General features: G+C 45.5%; 1 protein-coding gene across 1 annotated transcript in view; it reads right to left on the reverse strand.

Moving 5' to 3' along the window:
- LOC137457918 (neuronal acetylcholine receptor subunit alpha-10-like) overlaps nucleotides 1-16996 on the reverse strand; it is a 95367-nt gene that overhangs the window by 40689 nt on the left and 37682 nt on the right.

Consider the following 16996-nt stretch of genomic DNA (forward strand, 5'->3'; position numbering starts at 1 on the left):
ATTTGGTGAGCAGTTGTTGTGGCTTGAGGCAGGACTTGGTCAAGTTCTTCTGTAGGATTTTGGGAGGTCTTCTTCAGGATTTGGGATGTTTGGGTCAGGTTGTGGGGGGATTGGAGCAGGATTTGGGAGGTTTTGTGGGGAATTTGTCAGGATTGGGTCAGGTTGTGCCCTAATTTGGGAGGTCCTGGTTAGAGCTTGGGAGGTTTTGGTCAGGTTTTTTGGGGTTGGTGAAGGATTGAGGAAGTTTTGGGGGGAATTTGCCTGGTTGTGGACAAGGTCCTCCCTAGGACTTTGGGAGGTTTGAGGAAGGATTGGATCAGGAGTTGTTGTGGCTTGGTCCAGGACTTGTCCAAGTTCTTCCCTAGGAGTTTGGGAGTTTTGGGACAGGTTGTGGGAGGTTTTGGTGCAGGATTTGGGAGGTTTTGTGGGGAATGTGGCCTGGATTTGACCAAGTTCCTTCCTGGGTGTTTGGGATGATTGTGTAAGGATTTGGGAGGTTGTGGTTAGGTTGTGGGGGACTGGTGCAGGATTTGGGAGGTTTTGGGGGGAATTTGTCAGGATTGGGTCAGGTTGTGGGCAGGTTTGGGAGGTGTTGGTTAGAGGCAGGGAGGTTCGGGTCAGGTTGTGGGGGACTGGGGAAGGGTTCAGAAGGTTTTGGGAGTTTTGGTCAGGATTTGGTGAGGTTCAGCTGAGGATTTGGGAGGTTTGGGGCAAGATTTTTTGGCTTTGGCCGAGTCCTCGCTAGGACTTTGGGAGGTTTTGGGAAGGGTTTGGCCAGGGCTTGGTCTGGAGACAGCTCTGGGTGGCTGTGAGGTGCTCTGGGGGAATCCCCTGATATTAATTATTAGCAGAATTATTAGCCCTATTGTCATTAACATCACTATTAGCTGCTTTATTATTATTATTATTATTATTAACTATTACTCCTACTACTGAGACTATAACTGTTAGCCACATTGTTTATCATTATTAGCAGGATTATTGGCCACATTATCTATTTTTATCAGCTGGGTTATTAGCTCTGTCAATTGTTTTCCGTAGCTACTTCCAGCTCTATTCTTAATTATTACTATTATTAGGACTATAGCTCTAGAATTAATCCCTAGCAGGACTATTAGCTCTATTGGTAATTATCTCTCTTAGTTATTATTAGGATGTCTTTTAGCTCTATTATTTATTATCTTATTAAGACTATTAAGCACATTATTTGTCAGTATTAGCAGGACTATTAGGTGCATTAATTATTATTACTCTTTTAAGTATTAGTATTACTATTCGCTGTGTAATTAGTTGTTAAGAGGAGTATTATCCACATTATTTATAGGTATTGGTGGGATTGTTAGCTCTCTTAATTATTATTAGGAGTATTATTAGCTCTATTATTAATTCTTTCCATAGTTGAGATTATTAGCCAATTTAGTTATAGGTATTAGCAGGATTATTAGCTTTTTGAATTACTAGTATTAGCAGTAGTATTAGCTCTATTAATTATTCTTAGCGGGTTTATTAGCTCTATTATTAATTGTTAAAAGGATTATTAGCTCTATTAACTTTATTCCGAGGACTCTTAACTGTGGCTTGGGCCAGGACTTAGCCAAGTTCTTCCCTAGGAGTTTGGGAGGTTTGGGAGAGGTTGTGGGGGGTTGGAGAAGGATTGTGCAAGTTTTGGGGGTTTTGGTGAGGAATTGTCCAGGTTCCTCTCTTGGCCTTTGGGAGGTTTGGGTCAGGATTTGGGAGTTTTGGTGGGGATTTAGTCTCTGGATTGAAGCAGGGTTTGGTCAGATCCTGCCCAGAATTTGGGGGGTTTAGGGAAGGATTGGGGAGGTTTGGGTGAGGTTGTGGGGGGTTGGTGCAGGAATTGGGAGGTTTTTTGGGGGAATTTGGCCTGGATTTGCCCAAGTTCCTCCCTGGGTTTTTGGGAGGATTGGGTAAGGATTTGGGAGGTTTGGGTGAGGTTGTGGGGGGTTGGTGGCAGATTTGGGAGGTTTTGGGGGGAATTTTTCAGGAGTTGGTCAGATTGTGGGCAGGTTTGGGAGGTCTTGGTTAGAGGTTGGGAGGTTTTGGGGAGGTTGGGACAGGTTTGAGAAGGTTTGGGGTGGATTTGTTGAGGATTTGGCCAGCTTCCTCCCTGGGACATTGGGAGGTTTAGGTCAGGATTTAGGAGGCTTTGTGGGGAATTTGTTAGGCTTTGGCCAAGTTTTTCCCTAAGACTTTGGGAGGTGTTGGGCAGGATCTGGTGAGGAGTTGTTCTGGCTTGGGCCAGGACTTGGGAAGTTCTTCCCCAGGAGTTTGGGCAGGATTTGGAGGGTTTGGGAGGGTTTTGTTAGGCTTTGGGGGGTTGGTGCAGGATATGGGAGGTTTTGGGGGGGATTTGTCAGTATTTGGTCAGTTTGTGGCCAGGTGCTTGGTGCCATGGGTTAGTTGATTAGGTGGTGTTGGATGATAGGTTGGACGCGATGATCTTGAAGGTCTCTTCCAACCTGGTTTATTCTATTCTATTCTATTCTATTAGGAGGACTTTGTGCTCTGTATAATAATAATAATAATAATAATAATAATAATAATAATAATAATAATAATAATAATAATAATAATAACAGCAACAACAACAACCCCAACCCCACTGCAGCCATGGTGTTGATGCCTCCCAGCAGGATCATTAGCAGCATTCATTCTCAGCAGCAGGGCTATTAGCTTTAGTAATCCTTAGCAGGACTCTCAGCTCTAGGAAGAAGGATTTGGAGGACTCGGTGCCCAGGGTCTGGGAGGTTGTGGTCAGGTTGTGGAGGGTTGGGAAAGGATTGAGGAAGTGTTGGGGGGAATTGGTGAGGATTTGGCCAAGTTCCTCCCTGGAACATTGGGAGGTTTGGAGAAGGATTTGGGAGGTTTTGTTCAGGTTGTGGGGGGTTGGTGCAGGATTTGGGAGGTTTTGGGGGGAATTTGTCAGGAGTTGGTCAGGTTGTGTCCAGGTTTGGGAGGTCTTGGTTAGAGGTTGGGAGGTTTTGGGGAAGGATTTGTAAGGTTTTGGTCTGGTTTGGTCAGGATTTGGCCAAGTTCTGTCCTGGATCTAAGAGGTTTTGGGCAGAATTTGGGAAGTTCTCTGAGGATTTGTTGCAGGATTTGTTGCTGGATTGAAGCAGGCCTAGGTCAAATCCTGGCCAGAATTTGGGAGGTTTAGGGTCATGCTGTGTGGGGTTGGGGAAGGATTCATCAAGTCTTGGGGGATTTGGTCTGAATTTGGCGAAGTTCCTCCCTGGGACTTTGGGAGGTGTGGGGAAGGATTTGGACAGGATTTGTTGTGGCTTGGTCCAGGACTTGTCCAAGTTCTTCCCTAGGAGTTTGGGAGTTTTGGGACAGGTTGTGGGGGGTTGGTGCAGCATTTGGGAGGTTTTGGGGGTAATTTGGCCTGGATTTGACCAAGTTCCTTCCTGGGTCTTTGGGATGATTGGGTAAGGATTTGGGAGGTTTTGGTCAGGTTGTGGGGGGTTGGTGCAGGATTGAGGAAGTTTTGGGGAGAATTTGTCAGGGTTTGGCTGAGTCCTTCACTGGGTCTTTGGGAGGTTTTGGGCAGGATTTGGTGAGGAGTTGTTCTGGCTTGGGCCAGGATTTGGCCAAGTTCCTCCCTAGGACTTTGGGAGTTTAGGGGAAGGATTTGGGAGGTTTTGGGGGGAATTTTTCAGGAGTTGGGCAGGTTGTGGGCAGGTTTGGGTTGTGTTGGACAGAGGTTGGTAGGTTTTGGGGGGTTGGGAGAGGTATGAGAAGGTTTGGGTTGGATTTGTTCAGGATTTGGCGAGTTTCTTCCCTGGGTCATTGGGAGGTTTTGGTCAGGATTTAGGAGGCTTTGTGGGGAATTTGTTAGGCTTTGGCCAAGTTTTTCCCTAAGACTTTGGGAGGTTTTGTTCAGGATCTGGTGAGGAGTTGTTCAGGCTTGGGCCAGGACTTGTGAAGTTCTTCCCCAGGAGTTTGGGTGTTTTGGGACAGTTTTTGGGAGCTTTTGGTGCAGGATTTGGGAGGTTTTGTGGGGAATGTGGCCTGGATTTGACCAAGTTCCTTCCTGGGTGTTTGGGATGATTGTGTAAGGATTTGGGAGGTTGTGGTTAGGTTGTGGGGGACTGGTGCAGGATTTGGGAGGTTTTGGGGGGAATTTGTCAGGATTGGGTCAGGTTGTGGGCAGGTTTGGGAGGTCTTGGTTAGAGGCAGGGAGGTTCGGGTCAGGTTCTGAGGGACTGGGGAAGGGTTCAGAAGGTTTTGGGAGTTTTGGTCAGGATTTGGTGAGGTTCAGCTGAGGATTTGGGAGGTTTGGGGCAAGATTTTTTGGCTTTGGCCGAGTCCTCGCTAGGACTTTGGGAGGTTTTGGGAAGGGTTTGGCCAGGGCTTGGTCTGGAGACAGCTCTGGGTGGCTGTGAGGTGCTCTGGGGGAATCCCCTGATATTAATTATTAGCAGAATTATTAGCCCTATTCTCATTAACATCACTATTAGCTGCTTTATTGTTATTATTATTATTATTATTATTATTATTAACTATTACTCCTACTGCTGAGACTATAACTGTTAGCCACATTGTTTATCATTATTAGCAGGATTATTGGCCACATTATCTATTTTTATCAGCTGGGTTATTAGCTCTGTCAATTGTTTTCCGTAGCTACTTCCAGCTCTATTCTTAATTATTACTATTATTAGGACTATAGCTCTAGAATTAATCCCTAGCAGGACTATTAGCTCTATTGGTAATTCTCTCTCTTAGTTATTATTAGGATGTCTTTTAGCTCTATTATTTATTATCTAATTAAGACTATTAGGCACATTATTTATCAGTATTAGCAGGACTATTAGGTGCATTAATTATTATTACTCTTTTAAGTATTAGTATTACTATTCGCTGTGTAATTAGTTGTTAAGAGGAGTATTATCCACATTATTTATAGGTATTGGTGGGATTGTTAGCTCTCTTAATTATTATTAGGAGTATTATTAGCTCTATTATTAATTCTTTCCATAGTTGAGATTATTAGCCAATTTAGTTATAGGTATTAGCAGGATTATTAGCTTTTTGAATTACTAGTATTAGCAGTAATATTAGCTCTATTAATTATTCTTAGCGGGTTTATTAGCTCTATTATTAATTGTTAACAGGATTATTAGCTCTATTAACTTTATTCCGAGGACTCTTAACTGTGGCTTGGGCCAGGACTTAGCCAAGTTCTTCCCTAGGAGTTTGGGAGGTTTGGGAGAGGTTGTGGGGGGTTGGAGAAGGATTGTGCAAGTTTTGGGGGTTTTGGTGAGGAATTGTCCAGGTTCCTGTCTTGGCCTTTGGGAGGTTTGGGTCAGGATTTGGGAGTTTTGGTGGGGATTTAGTCTCTGGATTGAAGCAGGGTTTGGTCAGATCCTGCCCAGAATTTGGGGGGTTTAGGGAAGGATTGGGGAGGTTTGGGTGAGGTTGTGGGGGGTTGGTGCAGGAATTGGGAGGTTTTTTGGGGGAATTTGGCCTGGATTTGCCCAAGTTCCTCCCTGGGTTTTTGGGAGGATTGGGTAAGGATTTGGGAGGTTTGGGTCAGGTTGTGGGGGGTTGGTGCCAGATTTGGGAGGTTTTGGGGGGAATTTTTCAGGAGTTGGTCAGATTGTGGGCAGGTTTGGGAGGTCTTGGTTAGAGGTTGGGAGGTTTTGGGGAGGTTGGGACAGGTTTGAGAAGGTTTGGGGTGGATTTGTTGAGGATTTGGCCAGCTTCCTCCCTGGGACATTGGGAGGTTTAGGTCAGGATTTAGGAGGCTTTGTGGGGAATTTGTTAGGCTTTGGCCGAGTTTTTCCCTAGGACTTTGGGAGGTTTTGTTCAGGATCTGGTGAGGAGTTGTTCTGGCTTGGGCCAGGACTTGGGAAGTTCTTCCCCAGGAGTTTGGGCAGGATTTGGAGGGTTTGGGAGGGTTTTGTTAGGCTTTGGGGGGTTGGTGCAGGATATGGGAGGTTTTGGGGGGGATTTGTCAGTATTTGGTCAGTTTGTGGCCAGGTGCTTGGTGCCATGGGTTAGTTGATTAGGTGGTGTTGGGTGATAGGTTGGACGCGATGATCTTGAAGGTCTCTTCCAGCCTGGTTTATTCTATTCTATTCTATTCTATTAGGAGGACTTTTTGCTCTGTATAATAATAATCATGATAATAATAATGATAATAATAATAATAATAATAATAATAATAATAATAATAATAACAGCAACAACAACAACCCCAACCCCACTGCAGCCATGGTGTTGATGCCTCCCAGCAGGATCATTAGCAGCATTCATTCTCAGCAGCAGGGCTATTAGCTTTAGTAATCCTTAGCAGGACTCTCAGCTCTAGGAAGAAGGATTTGGAGGACTCGGTGCCCAGGGTCTGGGAGGTTGTGGTCAGGTTGTGGAGGGTTGGGAAAGGATTGAGGAAGTGTTGGGGGGAATTGGTCAGGCTTTGGCCAAGTTCCTCCCTGGAACTTTGGGAGGTTTGGAGAAGGATTTGGGAGGTTTTGTTCAGGTTGTGGGGGGTTGGTGCAGGATTTGGGAGGTTTTGGGGGGAATTTGTCAGGAGTTGGTCAGGTTGTGGCCACGTTTGGGAGGTCTTGGTTAGAGATTGGGAGTTTTTGGGGAAGGATTTGGAAGGTTTTGGTCTGGTTTGGTCAGGATTTGGCCAAGTTCTGTCCTGGATCTAAGAGGTTTTGGGCAGAATTTGGGAAGTTCTCTGAGGATTTGTTGCAGGATTTGTTGCTGGATTGAAGCAGGCCTAGGTCAAATCCTGGCCAGAATTTGGGAGGTTTAGGGTCATGCTGTGTGGGGTTGGGGAAGGATTCAGCAAGTCTTGGGGGATTTGGTCTGAATTTGGCGAAGTTCCTCCCTGGGACTTTGGGAGGTGTGGGGAAGGATTTGGACAGGATTTGTTGTGGCTTGGTCCAGGACTTGTCCAAGTTCTTCCCTAGGAGTTTGGGAGTTTTGGGACAGGTTGTGGGGGGTTGGTGCAGGATTTGGTAGGTTTTGGGGGGAATTAGTCAGGATTTGATGAGGTTGTGGCCAGGTGTGGGAGGCCTTGGTTAGAGCTTGGGGGGTTTGGTTGAGGTTGTGGGGGGTTGGTGCAGGATTTGGGAGGTTTTGGGGGTAATTTGTCCTGGATTTGACCAAGTTCCTTCCTGGGTATTTGGGATGATTGGGTAAGGATTTGGGAGGTTTTGGTCAGGTTGTGGGGGGTTGGTGCAGGATTGAGGAAGTTTTGGGGAGAATTTGTCAGGGTTTGGCCGAGTTCTTCACTGGGAGTTTGGGAGGTTTTGGGCAGGATTTGGTGAGGAGTTGTTCTGGCTTGGGCCAGGATTTGGCCAAGTTCCTCCCTAGGACTTTGGGAGTTTAGGGGAAGGATTTGGGAGGTTTTGGGGGGAATTTGTCAGGAGTTGGTCAGGTTGTGGGCAGGTTTGGGTTGTGTTGGACAGAGGTTGGTAGGTTTTGGGGGGTTGGGAGAGGTATGAGAAGGTTTGGGTTGGATTTGTTCAGGATTTGGCCAGTTTCTTCCCTGGGTCATTGGGAGGTTTTGGTCAGGATTTAGGAGGCTTTGGGGGGAATTTGTTAGGCTTTGGCCAAGTTTTTCCCTAGGACTTTGGGAGGTTCTGTTCAGGATCTGGTGAGGAGTTGTTCTGGCTTGGGCCAGGACTTGTGAAGTTCTTCCCCAGGAGTTTGGGCAGGATTTGGAGGGTTTGGGAGGGTTTTGTCAGGCTTTGGGGTGTTGTTGCGGGATTTGGGAGGTTTTGGGGGGAATTAGTTGGGATTTGGTCAGGTTGTGGGCAGGTTTGGGAGGACTTGGTTAGGCTTAGGAAGTTTGGGTCAGGTTGTGGGGGGTTAGTGCAGGATTTGTCAGGTTTTGGGGTGAATTTGTCAATATTTGGTCAGTTTGTCGACAAATTTGGGAGGTGCTGGTTAGAGCTGGGGAGGTTTTGGTCAGGTTTTTGGGGTTTGATGTAGGAATTAGTAAGTTTTGGGGGGAATATATCAGGATTTGGTGAATTTCCTCATTGGGAGTTTGGAAGGCTTTGGGTAGGATTTGGTGAGCAGTTGTTGTGGCTTGAGGCAGGACTTGGTCAAGTTCTTCTGTCGGATTTTGGGAGGTCTTCTTCAGGATTTGGGATGTTTGGGTCAGGTTGTGGGGGGATTGGAGCAGGATTTGGGAGGTTTTGTGGGGAATTTGTCAGGATTGGGTCAGGTTGTGCCCTAATTTGGGAGGTCCTGGTTAGAGCTTGGGAGGTTTTGGTCAGGTTTTTTGGGGTTGGTGAAGGATTGAGGAAGTTTTGGGGGGAATTTGGCTGGTTGTGGACAAGGTCCTCCCTAGGACTTTGGGAGGTTTGAGGAAGGATTAGATCAGGAGTTGTTGTGGCTTGGTCCAGGACTTGTCCAAGTTCTTCCCTAGGAGTGTGGGAGTTTTGGGACAGGTTGTGGGAGGTTTTGGGGAAGGCTTTGGGAGGTTTTGGGGGGAATGTGTCCTGGATTTGACCAAGTTCCTTCCTGGGTCTTTGGGATGATTGTGCAAGTATTTGGGAGGTTGTGATTAGGTTGTGGGGGACTGGTGCAGGATTTGGGAGGTTTTGGGGGGAATTTGTCAGGATTGGGTCAGGTTGTGGTCAGGTTTGGGAGGTCTTGGTTAGAGGCAGGGAGGTTGGGGTCAGGTTGTGGGGGACTGGGGAAGGGTTCAGAAGGTTTTGGGAGTTTTGGTCAGGATTTGGTGAGGTTCAGCTGAGGATTTGGGAGGTTTGGGGCAAGATTTTTTGGCTTTGGCCGAGTCCTCCGTAGGACTTTGGGAGATTTTGGGAAGGGTTTGGCCAGGGCTTGGTCTGGAGACAGCTCTGGGTGGCTGTGAGGTGCTCTGGGGGAATCCCCTGATATTAATTATTAGCAGAATTATTAGCCCTATTGTCATTAACATCACTATTAGCTGCTTTATTATTGTTATTATTATTATTATTATTATTATTATTAACTATTACTCCTACTACTGAGACTATAACTGTTAGCCACATTGTTTATCATTATTAGCAGGATTATTGGCCACATTATCTATTTTTATCAGCTGGGTTATTAGCTCTGTCAATTGTTTTCCGTAGCTACTTCCAGCTCTCTTCTTAATTATTACTATTATTAGGACTATAGCTCTATAATTAATCCCTAGCAGGACTATTAGCTCTATTGGTAATTATCTCTCTTAGTTATTATTAGGATGTCTTTTAGCTCTATTATTTATTATCTTATTAAGACTATTAGGCACATTATTTGTCAGTATTAGCAGGACTATTAGGTGCATTAATTATTATTACTCTTTTAAGTATTAGTATTACTATTCGCTGTGTAATTAGTTGTTAAGAGGAGTATTATCCACATTATTTATAGGTATTGGTGGGATTGTTAGCTCTCTTAATTATTATTAGGAGTATTATTAGCTCTATTATGAATTCTTTCCATAGTTGAGATTATTAGCCAATTTAGTTCTAGGTATTAGCAGGATTATTAGCTTTTTGAATTACTAGTATTAGCAGTAATATTAGCTCTATTAATTATTCTTAGCGGGTTTATTAGCTCTATTATTAATTGTTAACAGGATTATTAGCTCTATTAACTTTATTCCGAGGACTCTTAACTGTGGCTTGGGCCAGGACTTAGCCAAGTTCTTCCCTAGGAGTTTGGGAGGTTTGGGAGAGGTTGTGGGGGGTTGGAGAAGGATTGTGCAAGTTTTGGGGGTTTTGGTGAGGAATTGTCCAGGTTCCTCTCTTGGCCTTTGGGAGGTTTGGGTCAGGATTTGGGAGTTTTGGTGGGGATTTAGTCTCTGGATTGAAGCAGGGTTTGGTCAGATCCTGCCCAGAATTTGGGGGGTTTAGGGAAGGATTGGGGAGGTTTGGGTGAGGTTGTGGGGGGTTGGTGCAGGAATTGGGAGGTTTTTTGGGGGAATTTGGCCTGGATTTGCCCAAGTTCCTCCCTGGGTTTTTGGGAGGATTGGGTAAGGATTTGGGAGGTTTGGGTCAGGTTGTGGGGGGTTGGTGCCAGATTTGGGAGGTTTTGGGGGGAATTTTTCAGGAGTTGGTCAGATTGTGGGCAGGTTTGGGAGGTCTTGGTTAGAGGTTGGGAGGTTTTGGGGAGGTTGGGACAGGTTTGAGAAGGTTTGGGGTGGATTTGTTGAGGATTTGGCCAGCTTCCTCCCTGGGACATTGGGAGGTTTAGGTCAGGATTTAGGAGGCTTTGTGGGGAATTTGTTAGGCTTTGGCCAAGGTTTTCCCTAAGACTTTGGGAGGTGTTGGGCAGGATCTGGTGAGGAGTTGTTGTGGCTTGGGCCAGGACTTGGGAAGTTCTTCCCCAGGAGTTTGGGCAGGATTTGGAGGGTTTGGGAGGGTTTTGTTAGGCTTTGGGGGGTTGGTGCAGGATATGGGAGGTTTTGGGGGGGATTTGTCAGTATTTGGTCAGTTTGTGGCCAGGTGCTTGGTGCCATGGGTTAGTTGATTAGGTGGTGTTGGGTGATTGGTTGGACGCGATGATCTTGAAGGTCTCTTCCAACCTGGTTTATTCTATTCTATTCTATTCTATTCTATTCTATTCTATTCTATTCTATTCTATTCTATTCTATTAGGAGGACTTTTTGCTCTGTATAATAATAATAATAACAGCAACAACAACAACCCCAACCCCACTGCAGCCATGGTGTTGATCCCTCCCAGCAGGATCATTAGCAGCATTCATTCTCAGCAGCAGGGCTATTAGCTTTAGTAATCCTTAGCAGGACTCTCAGCTCTAGGAAGAAGGATTTGGAGGACTCGGTGCCCAGGGTCTGGGAGGTTGTGGTCAGGTTGTGGAGGGTTGGGAAAGGATTGAGGAAGTGTTGGGGGGAATTGGTCAGGATTTGGCCAAGTTCCTCCCTGGAACTTTGGGAGGTTTGGAGAAGGATTTGGGAGGTTTTGTTCAGGTTGTGGGGGGTAGGTGCAGGATTTGGGAGGTTTTGGGGGGAATTTGTCAGGAGTTGGTCAAGTTGTGTCCAGGTTTGGGAGGTCTTGGTTAGAGGTTGGGAGTTTTTGGGGAAGGATTTGTAAGGTTTTGGTCTGGTTTGGTCAGGATTTGGCCAAGTTCTGTCCTGGATCTAAGAGGTTTTGGGCAGAATTTGGGAAGTTCTCTGAGGATTTGTTGCAGGATTTGTTGCTGGATTGAAGCAGGCTTTGGTCAAATCCTGGCCAGAATTTGGGAGGTTTAGGGTCATGCTGTGTGGGGTTGGGGAAGGATTCAGCAAGTCTTGGGGGATTTGGTCTGAATTTGGCGAAGTTCCTCCCTGGGAGTTTGGGAGGTGTGGGTTAGGATTTGGACAGGATTTGTTGTGGCTTGGTCCAGGACTTGTCCAAGTTCTTCCCTAGGAGTTTGGGAGTTTTGGGACAGGTTGTGGGGAGTTGGTGCAGGATTTGGGAGGTTTTGGGGGGAATTAGTCAGGATTTGATGAGGTTGTGGCCAGGTGTGGGAGGCCTTGGTTAGAGCTTGGGGGGTTTGGTTCAGGTTGTGGGGGGTTGGTGCGGGATTTGGGAGGTTTTGGGGGTAATTTGGCCTGGATTTGACCAAGTTCCTTCCTGGGTCTTTGGGATGATTGGGTAAGGATTTGGGAGGTTTTGGTCAGGTTGTGGGGGGTTGGTGCAGGATTGAGGAAGTTTTGGGGAGAATTTGTCTGGGTTTGGCCGAGTTCTTCACTGGGACTTTGGGAGGTTTTGGGCAGGATTTTGTGAGGAGTTGTTGTGGCTTGGGCCAGGATTTGGCCAAGTTCCTCCCTAGGACTTTGGGAGTTTAGGGGAAGGATTTGGGAGGTTTTGGGGGGAATTTGTCAGGAGTTGGTCAGGTTGTGGGCAGGTTTGGGTTGTGTTGGACAGAGGTTGGTAGGTTTTGGGGGATTGGGAGAGGTATGAGAAGGTTTGGGTTGGATTTGTTGAGGATTTGACCAGTTTCTTCCCTGGGTCATTGGGAGGTTTTGGTCAGGATTTAGGAGGCTTTGGGGGGAATTTGTTAGGCTTTGGCCGAGTTTTTCCCTAGGACTTTGGGAGGTTTTGTTCAGGATCTGGTGAGGAGTTGTTCTGGCTTGGGCCAGGACTTGTGAAGTTCTTCCCCAGGAGTTTGGGCAGGATTTGGAGGGTTTGGGAGGGTTTTGTCAGGCTTTGGGGTGTTGGTGCGGGATTTGAGAGGTTTTGGGGGGAATTAGTTGGGATTTGGTCAGGTTGTGGGCAGGTTTGGGAGGACTTGGTTAGGCTTAGGAAGTTTGGGTCAGGTTGTGGGGGGTTAGTGCAGGATTTGTCAGGTTTTGGGGGGAATTTGTCAATATTTGGTCAGTTTGTCGACAAATTCGGGAGGTTCTGGTTAGAGCTGGGGAGGTTTTGGTCAGGTTTTTGGGGTTTGATGTAGGAATTAGTAAGTTTTGGGGGGAATATATCAGGATTTGGTGAATTTCCTCATTGGGACTTTGGAAGGCTTTGGGTAGGATTTGGTGAGCAGTTGTTCTGGCTTGAGGCAGGACTTGGTCAAGTTCTTCTGTAGGATTTTGGGAGGTCTTCTTCAGGATTTGGGATGTTTGGGTCAGGTTGTGGGGGGATTGGAGCAGGATTTGGGAGGTTTTGGGGGGAATTTGTCAGGATTGGGTCAGGTTGTGCCCTAATTTGGGAGGTCCTGGTTAGAGCTTGGGAGGTTTTGGTCAGGTTTTTTGGGGTTGGTGAAGGATTGAGGAAGTTTTGGGGGGAATTTGGCTGGTTGTGGACAAGGTCCTCCCTAGGACTTTGGGAGGTTTGAGGAAGGATTTGATGAGGAGTTGTTGTGGGTTGGTCCAGGACTTGTCCAAGTTCTTCCCTAGGAGTTTGGGAGTTTTGGGACAGGTTGTGGGAGGTTTTGGTGCAGGATTTGGGAGGTTTTGTGGGGAATGTGGCCTGGGTTTGACCAAGTTCCTTCCTGGGTGTTTGGGATGATTGTGTAAGGATTTGGGAGGTTGTGGTTAGGTTGTGGGGGACTGGTGCAGGATTTGGGAGGTTTTGGGGGGAATTTGTCAGGATTGGGTCAGGTTGTGGGCAGGTTTGGGAGGTCTTGGTTAGAGGCAGGGAGGTTCGGGTCAGGTTGTGGGGGACTGGGGAAGGGTTGAGAAGGTTTTGGGAGTTTTGGTCAGGATTTGGTGAGGTTCAGCTGAGGATTTGGGAGGTTTGGGGCAAGATTTTTTGGCTTTGGCCGAGTCCTCCGTAGGACTTTGGGAGGTTTTGGGAAGGGTTTGGCCAGGGCTTGGTCTGGAGACAGCTCTTGGTGGCTGTGAGGTGCTCTGGGGGAATCCCCTGATATTAATTATTAGCAGAATTATTAGCCCTATTCTCCTTAACATCACTATTAGCTGCTTTATTATTATTATTATTATTATTATTATTACTATTATTATTAATATTAATATTAATATTAATATTAATATTAATATTATTATTAACTATTACTCCTACTACTGAGACTATAACTGTTAGCCACATTGTTTATCATTATTAGCAGGATTATTGGCCACATTATCTATTTTTATCAGCTGGGTTATTAGCTCTGTCAGTTGTTTTCCGTAGCTACTTCCAGCTCTCTTCTTAATTATTACTATTATTAGGACTATAGCTCTATAATTAATCCCTAGCAGGACTATTAGCTCCATTGGTAATTATCTCTCTTAGTTATTATTAGGATGTCTTTTAGCTCTATTATTTATTATCTAATTAAGACTATTAGGCACATTATTTATCAGTATTAGCAGGACTATTAGGTGCATTAATTATTATTACTCTTTTAAGTATTAGTATTACTATTCGCTGTGTAATTAGTTGTTAAGAGGAGTATTATCCACATTATTTATAGGTATTGGTGGGATTGTTAGCTCTCTTAATTATTATTAGGAGTATTATTAGCTCTATTATTAATTATTTCCATAGTTGAGGTTTGGGTCAGGATTTGGGAGTTTTGGTGGGGATTTAGTCTCTGGATTGAAGCAGGGTTTGGTCAGATCCTGCCCAGAATTTGGGGGGTTTAGGGAAGGATTGGGGAGGTTTGGGTGAGGTTGTGGGGGGTTGGTGCAGGAATTGGGAGGTTTTTTGGGGGAATTTGGCGTGGATTTGAGCAAGTTCCTCCCTGGGTTTTTGGGAGGATTGGGTAAGGATTTGGGAGGTTTGGGTCAGGTTGTGGGGGGTTGGTGGCAGATTTGGGAGGTTTTGGGGGGAATTTTTCAGGAGTTGGTCAGATTGTGGGCAGGTTTGGGAGGTCTTGGTTAGAGGTTGGGAGGTTTTGGGGAGGTTGGGACAGGTTTGAGAAGGTTTGGGGTGGATTTGTTGAGGATTTGGCCAGCTTCCTCCCTGGGACATTGGGAGGTTTAGGTCAGGATTTAGGAGGCTTTGTGGGGAATTTGTTAGGCTTTGGCCAAGTTTTTCCCTAAGACTTTGGGAGGTTTTGTTCAGGATCTGGTGAGGAGTTGTTCTGGCTTGGGCCAGGACTTGGGAAGTTCTTCCCCAGGAGTTTGGGCAGGATTTGGAGGGTTTGGGAGGGTTTTGTTAGGCTTTGGGGGGTTGGTGCAGGATATGGGAGGTTTTGGGGGGGATTTGTCAGTATTTGGTCAGTTTGTGGCCAGGTGCTTGGTGCCATGGGTTAGTTGATTAGGTGGTGTTGGGTGATAGGTTGGACGCGATGATCTTGAAGGTCTCTTCCAACCTGGTTTATTCTATTCTATTCTATTAGGAGGACTTTTTGCTCTGTATAATAATAATAATAATAATAATAATAATAATAATAATAATAATAATAATAATAATAATAATAATAATAATAATAACAGCAACAACAACAACCCCAACCCCACTGCAGCCATGGTGTTGATGCCTCCCAGCAGGATCATTAGCAGCATTCATTCTCAGCAGCAGGGCTATTAGCTTTAGCAATCCTTAGCAGGACTCTCAGCTCTAGGAAGAAGGATTTGGAGGACTCGGTGCCCAGGGTCTGGGAGGTTGTGGTCAGGTTGTGGAGGGTTGGGAAAGGATTGAGGAAGTGTTGGGGGGAATTGGTCAGGATTTGGCCAAGTTCCTTCCTGGAACTTTGGGAGGTTTGGGTCAGGATTTGGGAGGTTTTGGGTGTAATGTGGCCTGGATTTGACCAAGTTCCTTCCTGGATCTTTGGGATGATTGAGTAAGGATTTGGGAGGTTTTGGTCAGGTTGTGGGGGGTTGGTGCAGGATTGAGGAAGTTTTGGGGAGAATTTTTGAGGGTTTGACCGAGTTCTTCACTGAGACTTTGGGAGGTTTTGGATAGGATTTGGGAGTTTTGGGGGGAATTTAGCAGGAGTTGGTCAGGTTGTGGGCAGGTTTGGGAGGTCTTGGTTAGAGGTTGGGAGCTTTTGGGTGGTTGGGACAGGTATGAGAAGGTTTGGGGTGGATTTGTTCAGGATTTGGCCAGCTTAGTCCTTGGGTCATTGGGAGGTTTTGGTCAGCATTTAGGAGGCTTTGTGGGGAATTTGTTAGGCTTTGGCCAAGGCTTTCCCTACGAATTTGGGAGGTTTGGGGCAGGATCTGGTCAGGAGTTGTGGGGGGTTGGTGCAGGATTTGGGAGGTTTTGGGGGGAACTTGTCAGGGGTTGGTCAGGTTGTTGCCAGGTTTGGAAGGTCTTGGTTAGTGGTTGGGAGAATTTGGACACGTTGTTGGAGGTTTGGGATAGGATTGATGAAGTGTTGGGGGGAATTTGGTCTGAATTTGGCCAACTTCCTTCCTGGGACTTTGGGAGGTTTTGGTCAGGGTTTGGGAGGTTTTGGGGGGGTTTGCTGAGGATTTGGTCACTGGATTGAAGCAAGGTTTGGTCACATCGTGCCCAGAATTTGGGAGGTTTGGGTCAAGTTGTGGGGGATTGGTGCAGGATTTGGGAGGTTTTGGGGAGATTTTGTCAGGATTGGGTCAGGTTGTTGGGGTTTTTGGTAGGATTGAGGCAGTTTTGGGTGGAATTTTTTCAGGACTTGGCCAAGTTCCTCCCTGGGACTTTGGGAGGTTTGGAGAAGGATTTGGGCAGTTTTGATCTCATTTGGGCCAGGCTTTGTCCAAGTTCCTCCATAGGATATTGGGAGGTTTTGGGCATGATTTGGGAGGCTTTGTGGGGATTTGGTAAGGATTTGGTGTGTGGATTGAACCAGGCTTTGGTGAAATCCTGCCCAGAATGTGGGTGGTTTAGGGAAGGATTTGGGAGGTTTGGGTGAGGTTGTGGGGGGTTGGTGCAGGATTTGGGAGGTTTTGGGGGGAATTTGTCAGGCTTTGTCCAAGTTCTTCCCTGGGACTTTGGGAGAAATTAATTTGGGAGATATTAATTATTATTAGGAGGATTATTAGTTCTCTTATTAATTATTGCCATAGTTAAGATGATTTCCATAGTTAATATTATTAGCCACATTATTTATAGGTATTTGCTGGATTATTAGCTCTATTAATTATTATCAGTGTCATTAGCTCTATTATTAAATATAGTCATAGTTGAGATCCTTAGCCATATTATTTATAGGTATTAGCGGGATTATTAACTCCAATAATTATTATTAGCAGTATTATTAGCTCTATGATTTATTCTTAGCTGCTGTATTAGCTCTATTATTAATTGTGAACAGGATTATTAGCGATATTGATTTTTATTCCCAGGACTCTTAACTCTGTTAACCATTAGCAGGGCTTTTAGCTCCATTAGTCATGATTAGCATTGCTCTTATCTCTCCTATTAATTATTAGCCATATTTGGATTATTAGTCATGCTATTTATCAATATTAGCTGGATTGTTAGCTCTATTAGTTGTTGTTATTAGCAGGACTATTAGCTCCATTATGTTTACCATTATTAAGGCTATTAGCCATAGTATTTCTCAATAGAAGCAGAATTATTATCTCCCTTGATTGTTGTTAGCAGGAATATTAGCTCTGATCTTTATGATTACCATGATTATTAGCACTAAGTTTTATTATTAT

This window comes from Melanerpes formicivorus, unplaced genomic scaffold (assembly GCF_026170545.1).
Source record: "Melanerpes formicivorus ecotype bairdi unplaced genomic scaffold, bMelFor1.0.p_v2 SCAF_209, whole genome shotgun sequence".
NCBI lineage: Eukaryota > Metazoa > Chordata > Aves > Piciformes > Picidae > Melanerpes > Melanerpes formicivorus.